The sequence below is a fragment of the Triticum dicoccoides genome, chromosome 7A (genome assembly GCF_002162155.2).
Source record: "Triticum dicoccoides isolate Atlit2015 ecotype Zavitan chromosome 7A, WEW_v2.0, whole genome shotgun sequence".
Lineage (NCBI taxonomy): Eukaryota > Viridiplantae > Streptophyta > Magnoliopsida > Poales > Poaceae > Triticum > Triticum dicoccoides.
This window is the reverse complement of record NC_041392.1, coordinates 295,586,521-295,604,053: the sequence shown is the minus strand read 5'-3', so window position 1 is coordinate 295,604,053 and position 17,533 is coordinate 295,586,521.

The window sequence follows — 17,533 nt, the reverse complement described above, 5'->3', positions numbered from 1 at the left end:
TATCTTAAAGAAGAGTTGTATATGATGCAACTGGAAGGTTTTGTCGATCCAAAAGGTGCTAACAAAGTGTGCAAGCTCCAGCGATCCATTTATGGACTGGTGCAAGTATCTCAGAGTTGGAATATACGCTTTGATAGTGTGATCAAAGCATATTGTTTTATACAGACTTTTGGAGAAGCCTGTATTTACAAGAAAGTGAGTGGGAGCTCTGTAGCATTTCTGATGTTATATGTGGATGACATATTGTTGATCGGAAATGATACTGAATTTCTGAATAGCATAAAAGGATACTTGAATAAGAATTTTTCAATGAAAGACCTCGGTGAAGCTGCTTATATATTGGGCATCAAGATCTATAGAGATAGATCAAGACACTTAATTGGACTTTCACAAAGCACATACCTTGATAAAGTTTTGAAAAAGTTCAAAAATGGATCAAGCAAAGAAAGGGTTGTTGCCTGTGTTACAGGGTGTGAAGTTGAGTCAGACTCAATGCCCGAGCACTTTAGAAGATAGAGAGAAAATGAAAGTCATCCCCTATGCCTCAGCCATAGGTTCTATCATGTATGCAATGCTTTGTACCAGACCTGGTGTGTGCCTAGCTATTAGTTTAGCAGGGAGGTACCAAAGTAATCCAGAAGTGGATCACTGGATACCGGTCAAGAACATCCTGAAATACCTGAAAAGGACTAAGGATATGTTTCTCGTTTATGGAGGTGACAAAGAGCTCGTTGTAAATGGTTACGTCGATGCAAGCTTTGACACTGATCCGGATGACTCTAAGTCACAAACCGGATATGTATTTTTATTGAATGGTGGAGCTGTCAGTTGGTGCAGTTCTAAGCAGAGCGTCATGGCGGGATCTACGTGTGAAGCGGAATACATAGCTGCTTCGGAAGTAGCAAATAAAGGAGTCTGGATGAAGGAGTTCATATCTGATCTAGGTGTAATACCTAGTGCATCGGGTCCAATGAAAATCTTTTGTGACAATACTGGTGCAACCTTGGCAAAGGAATCCATATTTCACAAGAGAACCAAGCACATCAAGAGACGCTTCAATTCCATCCGCGATCAAGTCAAGGAGGGAGACATAGAGATTTGCAAGATACATACGGATCTAAATGTTGCAGACCCATTGACTAAGCCTCTCTCATGAGCAAAACATGATCAGCACCAAGACTCCATGGGTGTTAGAATCATTACTGTGTAATCTAGATTATTGACTCTAGTGCAAGTGGGAGACCGAAGGAAATATTAGGGATGGAAATGGGTAGGGTATGGGCGGGTACGACACTTTTCTACCCAAACCCATAACCAAATCTTTTTTCTATACCCACCCACTTCACTATCCATGGGCGCAAATTGATACACATGCCCATACCCATCGATATCCGGTGGGTACAATATATAACATTGACATGACAAAAGTAAGATGCGAAAAAGGTCTAAATTCATGTACCCATCCGGTGGGTACAATATATAGCCTTGGTTAGGGATGAATCGACGAGGATTCAGTAACCCGGCTCTTGATTGCTTCAAGGAAAAGCAGAGAAGATAGTACTGGGGCGATTGCCTATGGTCCATGGGCTAGTTAAGAACTCAAGATAATTATTTACTCACATATTACATGGTTTAATTTATCTATTATTTTTCTGGGTATCCATTGGGTTACCCATGGGTATAATTTCATACCCATACCCTACCCATGCTTTTTGCGGGTATGGATACCCATACCCATGGGTATGAAGTGGTAAAAAGTCTCACCCATGCCCACTATTTTCGGGTAGGGTACCCGCGGGTACCCCTGCCCACGGGCAAAACTGCCATCCCTAGGAAATATGCCCTAGAGGCAATAATAAAGTTGTTATTTATATTTCCTTATATCATGATAAATGTTTATTATTCATGCTAGAATTGTATTAATCGAAAACTTAGTACATGTGTGAATGCATAGACAAACAGAGTGTCCCTAGTATGCCTCTACTTGACTAGCTCGTTAATCAAACATGGTTAAGTTTCCTAGCCATGGACATGTGTTGTCATTTGATGAACGGGCTCACATCATTAGAGAATGATGTGATGGATTAGACCCATCCGTTAGCTTAGCACTATGATCGTATAGTTTATTGCTATTGCTTTATTCATGACTTATACATGTTCCTATGACCATGAGATTATGCAACTCCCGAATACCAGAGGAACACTTAGTGTGCTATCAAACGTCACAACGTAAATGGGTGATTATAAAGATGCTCTACAAGTGTCTCCGATGGTGTTTGTTGAGTTGACATAGATCAAGATTAGGATTTGTCACTCCGATTGTCAGAGAGGTATCTGTGGGCCCTCTCGGTAGTGCACATCACTATAAGCCCTGCAAGCAACGTGACTAATGAGTTAGTTGCAGGATGATGCATTACGAAACGAGTAAAGAGACTTGCCGGTGATGAGATTGAACTAGGTATGATGATACCGACGATCGAATCTCCGGCAAGTAACATACCGATGACAAAGGGAACAACGTATGTTGTTATGCGGTTTGATCGATAAAGATCTTCGTAGAATATGTAGGAACCAATATGAGCATCTAGGTTCTGCTATTTGTTATTGACCGAAGATGTGTCTCGGTCATGTCTACATAGTTGTCGAACTTGTAGGGTCCGCACACTTAACGTTCGATGATGATTTGTATCATGAGATATGTGATTTGATGTACCGAAGGTTGTTTGGAGTCCCAGATGAGATCACACACATGACGAGTGCTACCTCTTGAGCACTGCGTTGGTTTTCCCTTGAAGAGGAAAGGGTGATGCAGTAAAGCAGCGTAAGTATTTCCCTCAGTTTTTGAGAACCAAGTATCAATCCAGTAGGAGACCACGCGCGAGTCACCTCGTACCTACACAAACAAATAAGAACCTCTCAACCAACGTGATAAAGGGGTTGTCAGTCCCTTCACGGCCACTTGCAAGAGTGAGACCTGATAGAGATGATAATAATAAGATAAATATTTTTGGTATTTTTATGATATGGATTGAAAGTAAAGATTGCAAAATAAAATAGATTGGAAACTTGTATGATGGAAAATAGACCCCGGGGCCATAGGTTTCACTAGTGGCTTCTCTCAAGATAGCGTAAGTATTACGGTGGGTGAACAAATTATTGCCGAGCAATTGATAGAAAAGCAAATAATTATGAGAATATCTAGGCATGATCATGTATATAGGCATCACGTCCGTGACAAGTAGACCGACTCCTGCCTGCATCTACTACTATTACTCCACACATCGACCGCTATCCAGCATGCATCTAGAGTATTAAGTTCATAAGAACAGAGTAACGCCTTAAGAAAGATGACATGATGCAGAGGGATAAACTCATGCAATATGATGTAAACCCCATCTTTTTATCCTCGATGGCGACAATACAATACGAGTCGTTTCCCTTTCTGTCACTTGAATCGAGCACCGCAAGATTGAACCCAAAGCTAAGCACTTCTCCCATTGCAAGAAAGATCAATCTAGTAGGCCAAACCAAACTGATAATTTGAAGAGACTTGCAAAGATAAACCAATCATACATAAAAGAATTCAGAGAAGATCCAAATATTGTTCATAGATAGACTTGATCATAAACCCACAATCCATCGGATCTCGACAAACACACCGCATCGAATAGATCTCCAAGAGAATCGAGGAGAACTTTGTATTCAGATCCAAAGAGAGAGAAGAATCCATCTAACTACTAGCTATGGACCCGAAGGTCTGAGGTAAACTACTCACACATCATCGGAGGGGCCATGGAGTTGATGTAGAGGCCCTCCGTGATCAATGCCCCCTCCGACAGAGCTCTGGAAAAGGCCCCAAGATGGGATCTCTTGGGTACAGAAGGTTGCGGCGGTGGAAATAGGGTTTCATGGTGCTGCTGGATGTTTGCAGGGTATGTGAACATATATAGGAGGAAGAAGTAGGTCGGTTGAGCCACAAGGGGCCCACGAGGGGGGAGGGCGCGCCCCCTGCCTCGTGGCTGCCTCGTTCGTTTCTTGACGTCCACTCAAAGTCCTCCGGATCACGTTTGTTCCAAAAATCACATTCCTGAAGGTTTCATTCCATTTGGACTATGTTTGATATTCCTTTTCTACGAAACACTGAAATAGGCAAAAAACAGCAATTAGGGCTGGGCCTCCGGTTAATAGGTAAGTCCCAAAAATAATATAAAAGTTTTTAATAAAGCCCATTAACATCTAAAATAGATAATATAATAGCATGGAACAATCAAAAATTATAGATACGTTGGAGACGTATCAAGCATCCCCAAGCTTAATTCCTGCTCGTCCTCGAGTAGGTAAATGATAAAAACAGAATTTGTGATGTGGAATGCTTTCTAGAATATTCTTCAATGTATTTTTCTCTATTGTGGCATGAATGTTCAGATCCGAAAGATTCAAGATAAAAGTTTATTGTTGACATAAAAATAGTAATACTCCAAGTATGTTAATCAAGCAATTATGTCTTATCAAAATACCATAGCCAAAAAAAACTTATCCCTACAAAGTCATATAGTTTGGCCATGCTTCATTTTTGTCACACAAAATGCTCTCATCATGCACAACCCCGATGACAAGCCAAGCAATTGTTTCATACTTAGCCTTTTCAAACTCTTTCAACTTTCACGCAATATATGAGCGCGAGCCATGGACATAGCACTATGGGTGGAATAGAATATGATGATTGAGGTTGTGTGAGAAGACAAAAAGGGAGAAAGTCTCACATCGACGCGACTAATCAATGGGCTATGGAGATGCCCATCGATTGATGTCAATGCAAGGAGTAGGGATTGCCATGCAACGGATGCACAAGAGCTAAATATATGAAAGCTCATGAAAGAAACTAAGTGTGTGTGCATCCAACTTGCTTGCTCACGAAGACCAAGGGCATTTGAGGAAGCCCATCATTGGAATATACAAGCCAAGTTCTATAATGAAAAATTCCCACTAGTATATGAAAGTGACAAAATAAGAGACTCTCTATCATGAAGATCATGGTGCTACTTCGAAGCACAAGTGTGGAAAAAGGATAGTAACATTGTCCCTTCTCTCTTTTTCTCTCATTTTTTTATTTGGGTCTTCTTCTTTTTTTATTTTGGCCTCTTTTCCCTTTTTTTATTTTTCGTCCGGAGTCTCATCCCGACTTGTGGGGGAATCATAGTCTCCATCATCCTTTCCTCACATGGGACAATGCTCTAATGATGATCATCACACTTTTATTTTCTTACAACTCAAGAATCAAAACTCGATACTTAGAACAAAATATGACACTATGTCAATGCCTCCGGCGGTGTACCGGGATTGCAATGAATCAAGAGTGACATGTATGAAAAAATTATGAACGGTGGCTTTGGCACAAATACGATGTCAACTACATGATCCTGCAAAGCAATATGACAATGATGATGCGTGTCATAATAAATGGAACGGTGGAAAGTTGCATGGCTATATATGTCGGAATGGCTATGGAAATGCCATAATAGGTAGGTATGGTGGCTGTTTTGAGGAAGATATAAGGAGGCTTATGTGTGATAGAGCGTATCATATCACGGGGTTTGGATGCACCGGCGAAGTCTGCACCAACTCTCAAGGTGAGAAAGGGCAATGGACGGTACCAAAGAGGCTAGCAATGATGGAAGGGTTGTTGGGGATCGTCGCAGAAATTTAAAATTTTCTACGCATCACCAAGATCAATCTATGGAGTAATCTAGCAACGAGGGGAAGGAGAGTGCATCTACATACCCGTGTCGATCGCTAAGCGGAAGCGTTCAAGTGAACGGGGTTGATGGAGTCGTACTCGTCGTGATCCAAATCACCGATGATCCTAGTGCCGAACGGACGGCACCTCCGCGTTCAACACACGTATAGCCCGGTGACGTCTCCTATGCCTTGATCCAGCAAGGGGAGAAGGAGAGGTTGGGGAAGACTCCATCCAGCAGTAGCATGACGGCGTGGTGGTGGTGGAGGAGCGCGGAACTCCAGCAGGGCTTCGCCAAGCACTACGAGAGACGAGGAGGGAGAGAGGTAGGGCTGCGCCAAGAGGGAGATGATCTCGCGTGTGTTGCAGCCCCCAATACCTCAAGTATATATAGGGGAAGGGGAGGGGCTGCGCCCCCATCTAGGGTTCCCTCCCTAGGGGTGGCGGCATCCCCCAAACCCTTCTAGGGTTGCGGCCAAGGGGGGAGAGAGAGGAGGCGCACCTAGGGTGGACCTTAAGGCCCATCTGCCCTAGGGTTTGCCCCCCTCCCCTCTAGGAGGCGCCTTGGGCCTTGGTGGGAGGCGCCCCAGCCCACTTAGGGGCTGGTCCCTTCCCACTATTTGCCCATGTAGGCCTCCGGGGCTGGTGGCCCCACCTGGTGGACCCCCGGACCCCTCCGGTGGTCCCGGTACACTACCGGTGATGCCCGGAACACTTCCGGTGGCCAAAACCATACTTCCTATATATCAATCTTTACCTCCGGACCATTCCGGAACTCCTCGTGACGTCCGGGATCTCATCCTGGACTCCGAACAACATTCGGTTACCGCGTACATACTTTCCCTATAACCCTAGCGTCATCGAACCTTAAGTGTGTAGACCCTATGGGCTCGGGAGTCATGCAGACATGGCCGAGACAACTCTCCGGTCAATAACCAACAGAGGGATCTGGATACCCATGTTGGCTCCTACATGTTCCATGATGATCTCATCAGATGAACCACGATGTCGAGGATTCAATCAATCCCGTATACAATTCCCTTTGTCCAGCGGTGTTGTACTTGCCCAAGATTCGATCGTCGGTATCCGATACCTTGTTCAATCTCGTTACCGGCAAGTCTCTTTACTCGTTCTGTAACACATCATCCCGTGATCAACTCCTTGGTCACATTGTGCACATTATGATGATGTCCTACCGAGTGGGCCCAGAGATACCTCTCCGTTTACACTAAGTGACAAATCTCGGTCTCGATTCGTGCCAACCCAACAGACACTTTCGGAGATACCTGTAGTGTACCTTTATAGCCACCCAGTTACGTTGTGACGTTTGGCACACCCAAAGCACTCCTACGGTATCCGGGAGTTGCACAATCTCATGGTCTAAGGAAATGATACTTGACATTAGAAAAGCTTTAGCAAACGAACTACACGATCTTGTGCTAGGCTTAGGATTGGGTCTTGTCCATCACATCATTCTCCTAATGATGTGATCCCGTTATCAACGACATCCAATGTCCATGGTCAGGAAACCGTAACCATCTATTGATCAACGAGCTAGTCAACTAGAGGCTTACTAGGGACATGGTGTTGTCTATGTATCCACACATGTATCTAAGTTTCCTATCAATACAATTCTAGCATGGATAATAAACGATTATCATGAACAAGGAAATATAATAATAACCAATTTATTATTGCCTCTAGGGCATATTTCCAACAGTCTCCCACTTGCACTAGAGTCAATAATCTAGTTCACATCGCCATGTGATTAACACTCACAGGTCACATCGCCATGTGACCAACATCCAAAGAGTTTACTAGAGTCACTAATCTAGTTCACATCACTATGTGATTAATACTCAATGAGTTATGGGTTTGATCATGTTATGCTTGTGAGAGAGGTTGTAGTTAACGGGTCTTGCCATATTCAGATCCCTATGTATTTCGCAAAACTTTATATCATAGATGTTGCTGCCACGTTCCACTTGGAGCTATTCCAAATTATTGCTCCATTATACATATCCGGTATCTCTACTCAGAGCTATCCGGATAGGCGTCAAGTTTGCATCGACGTAACTCTTTACGTCGAACTCTTCATCACCTCCATATCCGAGAAACATTTCCTTATTCCTCTAAGGACAATTTTGACCGCTATCTGGTGATCCAGTCCTAGATCACCTTTGTACCCTCTTGCCAGACATGTGGCAAGGCACACATCAGGTGCGGCACTCATCATGGCATACTGTACAGAGCCTATGACAAAAGCATAGGGGACGACCTTCGTCCTTCCTCTTTCTTCTGCCGCGGTCAATCTTCGAGTCTTACTCAACTTCACACCTTACAACTCAGGTAAGAACCCCTTCTTTGACTGATCTATTTTGAACTCCTTCAAAAACATGTCAAGGTGTGCGTTCTTTGAAAGTATCATCAGGCGTCTTGATCTATCTCTATAGATCTTGATGCCCAATTTGTAAGCAGCTTTATCCAGGTCTTCCTTTGAAAAACATTCTTCAAACAACCGTTTATGATTTCCAGAAATTCTACATTATTTCGGATCTACAATATGTCATCCACATATACTTATCAGAAATGTTGTAGTGCTCCCACTCACTTTCTTGTAAATACAAGTTTCTAGCAAACATTGTATAAACCTAAAAGCTTTGATCACTCCATCAAAACATATATTCCGATTCCGAGATACCTGCTCTAGTCCATAGAAGGATTGCTGGAGCTAGCATACCTTTTAGCATCCTTAGGATCGCCAAAACCTTTTATTGTATCACATACAACTTTTCTTACGAAAACTGGTAAGAAAACTTGTTTTGACATCCATCTGTAAGATTTCATAATCGAAAAATACAGCTAATGCTAACATGATTCCGACGGACTTAAGCATCGCTACGGGTGAGAAATTCTCATTGTAGTCAACTCCTTGAACTTGTGAAAAGTTTCTTTCCCACAAGTCGAGCTTCATAGACGGTAACATTACCGCCCACGTCCGTCTTCTTCTTAAAGATCCATTTATCTCAATGGCTTGCCGATCAACGGGCAAGTCCACCAAAGTCCATACTTTGTTCTGATATATGGATCCTATCTCGAATTTCATGGCTTCTAACCATTTGTCGGAATACGGGCCCACCATCGCTTCTCCATAGCTCGTAGGTTCATTGTTGTCTAACAACATGATATCTAAGACAGGATTACCGTACCACTCAGGAGTAGTACATATCCTTGTCGACCTACGAGGTTCGATAGCAACTTGATCCGAAGCTTCATGATCACTATCATTTACTTCCTCTTCAACAGACATAGGCGCCACAGAAAACATCTTTCTGTGTTGCATCACTCTCTGGTTGAAGTAAAGGTTCGACAACCTCATCAAGTTCTATCTTCCTCCCACACAATTCTTTTGAGAGAAACTCCTTCTCGAGAAAGGACCCGTTCTTAGCGACAAACAATTTGCCCTCGGATCTGAGATAGAAGGTGTACCCAACTGTCACCTTTGGGTATCCTATGAAGATGTGTTTGTCCGCTTTGGGTTCAAGCTTCTCCAGCTGAATCCTTAAGCATCGCAGCCCCAAACATTAAGAAACGATGACTTTGGTTTCTTGCCAAACCAATGTTCACACGACATCATCTCAACGGACTTACATGGTGTCCTATCTAAAGTGAATGCAGTTGTCTCTAACGCATAACCTCAAAATGAAAACGGTAGATCGGCAAGAGACATCATAGATCGCACCATATCTCATAGGGTTTGATTACGATGTCCGGACACACCATTACCCTGTGGTGTTCCAGGTGGCTTCAACTGTGAAACAATTCCACAATATCTTAAGTGTTTGCCAAACTCATAACTCAGAAATTCTCATTGATCAGATCGTAGGAATTTGATCTTCTTGTTATGATGATTCTTAACTTCACTCTGAAATCGCTTGAACTTTTCAAACGTTTCAGACTTGTGCTCCATTAAGTAAATATACCTATATCTACCCAAATCGTCAGTGAAGCTGAGAAAATAGCGATATCCACGGCACGCTTCAATTCTCATTGGATCACACGTATCAGCATGCATGATTTCCAACAAATCACTTGCCCGTTTCATTGTACCTGAAAACGGGGTCTTAGTCATCTTGCCCATGAGGCATGGCTCGCATGTGTCAAGCGATTCAAAATCAAGTGACTCCAAACATCCATCGACATGGAGTTTCTTCATGTATCTTACGCCGATATGACCTAAGTGGCAGTGCCACAAGAAAGTGGTACTATCATTATTAACTCTACATCTTTTGGCGTGAACATGTGTATTACCACGACCGAGATTCAATGAACCATTCACATAGGGTGCATGACCATGAAAGGTATTATTCATGTAAAGAGAATAACCATTATTCTCTAAGTTAAATGAATAACCGTATTGCAATGAACATGATCTAATCATATTCATGCTCAACGTAGACACCTGACAACATTTATCTAGGTTCAATACTAATCCTGAAGGCAGATGGAGCGTGTGATGGTGATCTCATCAACTTTGGAAACACTTCCAACACACATCGTCACCTCGCCCTTAGCCAGTCTCCGTTTAGTCCGTAGCTTTTGCTTCAAGTCACCAATAATAGTCACTGAACCGGTATCCAATACCCAGGTGCTACCAGGAGTACTAGTGAGGTACACATTAATAACACGTATATACTTTGAAGTTGCCAGCCTTCTTATCTACCATGCATTTGGGGTAATTCCGCTACCAGTGACCGTTCCCCTTACAATAGAAGCACTTAGTCTCGGGTTTGGGTTAAACCTTGGGTTCCTTCACTGGAGCGGCAACTGGTTTGTCATCCATGAAGTTTCCCTTCTAGCCCTTGCCCTTCTTGAAACCAGTGGTCTTGTCAAACCATCAACACTTGATGCTCCTTCTTAATTTCTACATTTTGCGGTCTTAAGCACCGCGAACAGCTCCGGGATCAACTCCATCCCTTGCATGTCATAGTTCATCACGAAGATCTAGTAGCTTAGTGATAGTGGCTAGAGAACTCTATCAATCACTATCTTATCTGGAAGTTTAACTCCCACTTGATTTAAGTGATTGTAGCACCCAGACATTCTGAGCACATGCTCACCAGCTGAGCTATTCTCCTCCATCTTGTTGGCAAAAGAACTTGTCAGAGATCTCACACCTCTCAACCCGGGCATGAGCCTGAAATCCCAATTTCGGCTCTTGGAACATCTCATATGTTCTATGGCATTCAAAATGTTATTGGAATCCCGATTCTAAGCCGTAAAGTATGGTGCACTAAACTATCAAGTAGTCATCAGGACGTGTCTGTCAGGTGTTCACAACATCCACAGACGATGTTGTAGGGATTTGTACATCGAGCGGTGCATCAAAGACGTAAGCCTTCTGTGTAGCAGTGAGGACACTCCTCGGACTACGGACCTAGTCCGCATCATTGCTTACAATATCTTTCAACTTAATCTTTCTCTAGGAACATATTGAAACAGGGAGCTACAACGTGAGCTATTTATCTACAATATATTTGCAAAGACAACTTAGACTATGTTCATGATAATTGAGTTCATCTAATCAAATTATTTAATGAACTCCCACTCAGATAGACATCCCTCTAGTCATGTAAGTGAAACATGATCCGAATCGACTAGGCCGTGTCCGATCATCACGTGAGACGGACTAGTCAACATCGGTGAACATCTTCATGTTGATCGTATCTTCTATATGACTCATGCTCGACCTTTTGGTCTTACGTGTTCCGAGGCCATCTATGTACATGCTAGGCTGGTCAAGTCAACCTAAGTGTATTGCGTGTGTAAATCTGGCTTACACCCGTTGTATTCAAACGTTAGAATCTATCACACCCGATCATCACGTGGTGCTTTGAAACGACGAACCTTCGCAACGGTGCACAGTTAGGGGGAACACTTTTCTTGAAATTTTTCGTGAGGGATCATCTTATTTAAGCTACCGTCGTTCTAAGCAAATAAGATGTAAAACATGATAAACATCACATGCAATCAAATAGTGACATGATATGGCCAATATCATTTTGCTCCTTTTGATCTCCATCTTCGGGGCTCCATGATCATCGTTGTCGCCGGCATGACACCATGATCTCCATCATCATGATCTCCATCATCGTGTCTTCTTGAAGTTGTCTCGTCATCTATTACTTCTACTACTATGGCTAACGCTTTAGCAATAAAGTAAAGTAATTACATGACGTTTTTGTTGACACGCAGGTCATAAATAGATTAAGACAACTCCTATGGCTCCTGCTGGTTGTCATACTCATCGACATGCAAGTCATGATTCCTATTACAAGAACATGATCAATCTCATACATCACATATATCATTCATCACATCCTTTTGGCCATATCACATCACAAGGCATATGCTGCAAAAACAAGTTAGACATCCTCTAATTGTTGTTGCAAGTTTTTACGTGGATGCTATAGGTTTCTAGCAAGAACGTTTCTTACCTACGCCAAAACCACAACGTGATATGCCAATTTATATTTACCCTTCATAAGGACCCTTTTCATCGAATCCGATCGGACTAAAGTGGGAGAGACAGACACCCGCTAGCCACCTTATGCAACTAGTGCATGTCAGTCGGTGGAACCAGTCTCACGTAAGAGTACGTGTAAGGTCGGTCCGGGCCGCTTCATCCCACGATGCCGCCGAATCAAGACAAGACTAGTACCGGCAAGTAAATTGACAAAATTGACGCCCACAACAACTTGTGTTCTACTCGTGTATAGAAACTACGCATAGACCTAGCTCATGATGCCACTGTTGGGGATCGTAGCAGAAATTTAAAATTTTCTACGCATCACCAAGATCAATCTATGGAGTAATCTAGCAACGAGGGGAAGGAGAGTGCATCTACATACCCTTGTAGATCGCTAAGCGGAAGCGTTCAAGTGAACGGGGTTCATGGAGTCGTACTCGTCGTGATCCGAATCACCGATGATCCTAGTGCCGAACGGACGGCACCTCCGCGTTCAACACACGTACAGCCCGGTGACATCTCCTACGCCTTGATCCAGCAAGGGAAGAAGGAGAGGTTGGGGAAGACTCCATCCAGCAGCAGCACGATGGCGTGGTGGTGGTGGAGGAGCGCGGAACTCCAGCAGGGCTTCGCCAAGCACTACAAGAGACGAGGAGGGAGAGAGGTAGGGTTGCGCCAAGAGGGAGATGACCTCGCGTGTGTTGCAGCCCCCAATACCTCAAGTATATATAGGGGAAGGGGAGGGGCTGCGCCCCCATCTAGGGTTCCCTCCCTAGGGGTGGCGGCAGCCCCAAAACCTATCTAGGGTTGCGGCCAAGGGGGGAGAGAGAGGAGGCGCACCTAGGGTGGGCCTTAAGGCCCATCTGCCCTAGGGTTTGCCCCCCTCCCCTCTAGGAGGCGCCTTGGGCCTTGGTGGGAGGTGCCCCAGCCCACTTAGGGGCTGGTCCCTTCCCACTATTGGCCCATGTAGGCCTCCGGGGCTGGTGGCCCCACCTGGTGGATCCCCGGACCCCTCCGGTGGTCCCGGTACACTACCGGTGATGCCCGGAACACTTCCGGTGGCCAAAACCATACTTCCTATATATCAATCTTTACCTCCGGACCATTTCGGAACTCCTCGTGATGTCCAGGATCTCATACGGGACTCCGAACAACATTCGGTTACCGCGTACATACTTTCCCTATAACCCTAGCATCATCGAACCTTAAGTGTGTAGACCCTACGGGCTCGGGAGTCATGCAGACATGGCCGAGACAACTCTCCGGTCAATAACCAACAGCGGGATCTGGACACCCATGTTGGCTCCTACATGTTCCACGATGATCTCATCGGATGAACCACGATGTCGAGGATTCAATCAATCCCGTATACAATTCCCTTTGTCCAGCGGTATTGTACTTGCCCGAGATTCGATCGTCGGTATCCGATACCTTGTTCAATCTCATTACCAACAAGTCTCTTTACTCGTTCCGTAACACATCATCCCGTGATCAACTCCTTGGTCACATTGTGCACATTATGATGATGTCCTACCGAGTGGGCCCAGAGATACCTCTCCGTTTACACGGAGTGACAAATCCCAGTCTCGATTCGTGCCAACCCAACAGACACTTTCGGAGATACCTGTAGTGTACCTTTATAGCCACCCAGTTACGTTGTGACGTTTGGCACACCCAAAGCACTCCTACGGTATCCGGGAGTTGCACAATCTCATGGTCTAAGGAAATGATACTTGACATTAGAAAAGCTTTAGCAAACGAACTACACGATCTTGTGCTAGGCTTAGGATTGGGTCTTGTCCATCACATCATTCTCCTAATGATGTGATCCCGTTATCAACGACATCCAATGTCCATGGTCAGGAAACCGTAACCATCTATTGATCAACGAGCTAGTCAACTAGAGGCTTACTAGGGACATGGTGTTGTCTATGTATCCACACATGTATCTGAGTTTCCTATCAATACAATTCTAGCATGGATAATAAACGATTATCATGAACAAGGAAATATAATAATAACCAATTTATTATTGCCTCTAGGGAATATTTCCAACAAGGGTGAGAGTGCGTATAATCCATGGACTCAACATTAGTCATAAAGAACTCACATACTTATTGCGAAAATCTACAAGTCATCAAAACCAAGCACTACGCGCATGCTCCTAGGGGGATAGATTGGTAGGAAAAGACCATCGCTCGTCCCCGACCGCCACTCATAAGGAAAGCAATCAAAGAACACCCCATGCTTCAAATTTGTCACATAACGTTTGCCGTACGTGCATGCTACGGGACTTGCCAACTTCAACACACGTATTCATCAATTTCACAATTACTCAACTAGCACACCTCTAATATTACCACCTTTATATCTCAAAACCATCTATCAAGCATCCAAATTCTCTTAGCATTTAAAATTTATAACCATAGTGAATTACCATGCTGTTCTAAAGGACTCTCAAAATGATATTAGTGAAGCATGAGAGATCAATTATTTCTATAAAATAGAACCACCGCCGTGCTCTAAAAGATATAAGCGAATCACTAGAGCAAAAACTATACAACTCAAAAGATATAAGTGAAGCACATAGAGTATTCTAATAAATTCCAATTCATGTGTGTCTCTCCCAAAAGGTGTGTATAGCAAGGATGATTGTGGCAAACTAAAAAGCAAAGACTCAAATTATACAAGATGCTCCAAGCAAAACACATATCATGAGGCGAATAAAAATATAGCTCCAAGTAAAGTTACCGATGGAGGAAGACAAAAGAGGGGATGCCTTTCGAGGCATCGCCAAGCTTAGGCTTTTTGGTGTCCTTGGATTTTAGCTTAGGGTGCCTTGGGCATCCCCAAGCTTAGGCTCTTGCCACTCCTTGTTCCATAATCCATCAAATCTTTACCCAAAACTTGAAAACGTCACAACACAAAACTTAAAAGAAAATCTCCGTGAGCTCCGTTAGTAAAAGAAAACAAACCACCACTTCAAGGTACTGTAATGAACTCATTATTTATTTATATTGGTGTTAAACCTAATGTATTCCAACTTTTCTATGGTTCATAAACTCTATTACTAGCCATAGATTCGTCAAAATAAGCAAACAACACACGAAAAACAGAATCTGTCAAAAACAGAACAGTCTGTAGTAATCTGTAGGTTTAGAATACTTCTGGAACCCCAAAAATTATAAAATAAATTTCTGGATGTGAGGAATTTATCTATTAATCATCTGCAAAAATAATTAACTTAATATCACTCTCCAGTAAAAAATGGCAGCAATTCTTGTGAGCGCTAAAGTTTCTGTTTTTTACAACAAGATCAAAAAGACTTTCCCCAAGTCTTCCCAACGGTTCTACTTGGCACAAACACTAATTAAACACAAAAAACACAACCAACACAGATGCTAGATAAATTATTTATTACTAAACAGGAGCAAAAAAGCAAGGAATAAAAATAAAATTGGGTTGCCTCCCAACAAGCGCTATTGTTTAACACCCCTAGCTAGGCATAAAAGCGAAGATAGATCTAGGTATTGCCATCTTTGGTAGGCAATTCTTAAATAAGACACCTATAACTCTTAGGATTTTCTTTATTTTTATTAATTATCAAACTCCTAGGCACAAAATCAATAAAATCATTTGTAGCAAAAGGTTCCATAAGGATAGTGAGAAAGTTGGGGTGAACACTTATGGATTTGACGTCCGCACTTCCCTTACTAGAAGTATCACCCTTATTTTTAGGAACATACATAAATTTGGAAATCTTAGCATTAGAAGGATTATTTTTCACAGAAGAAAAGGCAGACCCTAGGTTGGTAATAATGTCCTCAATTTTATCAATTCTAGTGGAATCTTGATCTATCTTTTCATTAACCATAGGTTCCTTTTCTTTAAAAAATTTAAGAGAAACTCCTACCTTAGATCCGTATTGGGTAATTTGGTTATGGATCTTTCTATGTAAATTTTCACTCAACTCTACGGTGGCAACTTTATTTTCAATAATTTCAAGCCGTTGCATCACGTGTTCCAAAGTTAAAATAGTTCCATTAACCAAAAGAGGTGGTGGGCCAAACAAATCTATCATAGCATTATAAGAATCAAAAGTATGGCTACCCAAGAAATTTCCTCTAGTAATGGTATCAAGAATATATCTATTCCAAGGAGTGATGCCTACATAAAAATTGTGAAGAAGAACGGAAGTAGATTGCTTCCTAGTAGATCTATTTTGGGCATTGCAAATTCTGTACCAAGCATCTTTTAGATTCCCCCCCCCCTGTTTAAAATTAAGGACCTCATTCTCAGGAGATAAAGGAGTAGATAAAGGACTATCCATGATGACGAAGCAATCGGAAAAGAGGCGAATGGAAAGAGAGGGCGAATAAAGCGGCAAGGGTGAAGTGGGGGAGAGGAAAACGAGAGGCAAATGGCAAATAATGTAATGTGAAGGATAAGAGTTGTGATGGGTACTTGGTATGTCTTGACTTGGCGTAGATCTCCCCGGCAACGGCGCCAGAAATCCTTCTTGCTACCTCTTGATCACTACGTTGGTTTTCCCTTGAAGAGGAAAGGGTGATGCAGTAAAGCAGCATAAGTATTTCCCTCGGTTTTTTAGAACGAAGGTATCAATCCAGTAGGAGACCACGCGCGAGTCACCTCGTACCTACAAAAACAAATAAGAACATCGCAACCAACGCGATAAAGGGGTTGTCAGTCCCTTCATGGCCACTTGCAAGAGTGAGATCTAATAGAGATGATAATAATAAGATAATATTTTTGGTATTTTTATGATATAGATTGAAAGTAAAGATTACAAAATAAAATAGATTGGAAACTTGTATGATGGAAAATAGACCCGGGGGCCATAGGTTTCACTAGTGGCTTCTCTCAAGATAGCGTAAGTATTGCGGTGGGTGAACAAATTACTGTCGAGCAAATGATAAAAAAGCAAATAATTATGAGAATATCTAGGCATGATCATGTATATAGGCATCACGTCCGTGACAAGTAGACCGACTCCTGCCTGCATCTACTACTATTACTCCACACATCGACCGATATCCAGCATGCAATTAGAGTATTAAGTTCATAAGAACAGAGTAACGCATTAAGCAAGATGACATGATGTAGAGGGATAAACTCATGTAATATGATGTAAACCCCATCTTTTTATCCTCGATGGTGACAGTACAATATGTGTCATTTCCCTTTCTGTCACTGGGATCGAGCACCGCAAGATTGAACCCAAAGCTAAGCACTTCTCCCATTGCAAG